The sequence below is a fragment of the Sinocyclocheilus anshuiensis genome, unplaced genomic scaffold (genome assembly GCF_001515605.1).
Source record: "Sinocyclocheilus anshuiensis isolate Anshui unplaced genomic scaffold, SAMN03320099.WGS_v1.1 scaffold1014, whole genome shotgun sequence".
Classification (NCBI taxonomy): Eukaryota; Metazoa; Chordata; class Actinopteri; order Cypriniformes; family Cyprinidae; genus Sinocyclocheilus; species Sinocyclocheilus anshuiensis.
The window spans coordinates 469,030-469,559 of NW_015540943.1; the positions used below are offsets into that span (position 1 = coordinate 469,030).

Genomic DNA, 530 nt, shown 5'->3' on the forward strand with positions numbered 1-530 from the left:
ACTAGAAATCAGTGGTTAAGTTGTATTTACAACACTGTTCCAGAACACTTCAACCCAAATATTCAGATGTGTGCAGCACATTTTATGAAGGACCGTTTCCTGATCCTGGGAGAGTAGACTACAATGACTGTTCTGACTCAAAGACTGTATATACGTTTTTCATATTTAAAGAGTTTTTATATTTTATATATTTAAAGCGAGTTTTTTGGGCAGTGTAGAGTAGGGCTTGTTGTTTGTCATTTCTCCGATCACAAATGCAGACATGGTTTTATGTTTACGCGGCACGATGCAACGCAACACGTAAAAAGACAGTATAAGTCATTATAATCCATAATTATGTCCCCACTGGATGCAACAAATGCCTCGTTTATAATGGGTTTTCATGTTTTTGAATCATCGCTCCGGCCTGACAGGTCATCACAGTATGGTAGGAGCATAACATTTCCGTCACACACTTGTGGTATTCGGCCAATCACAACGCACTGGATAGCTGGCCAATCACAGCACACCTCGCTTTTCCAGAACGATGA

General features: G+C 40.0%; 1 protein-coding gene across 1 annotated transcript in view; it reads right to left on the reverse strand.

Moving 5' to 3' along the window:
- The window catches only part of LOC107689720 (solute carrier organic anion transporter family member 1C1-like), a 24,169-nt gene that overhangs the window by 13,079 nt on the left and 10,560 nt on the right, over positions 1–530 (reverse strand). The window lies entirely within an intron of this gene.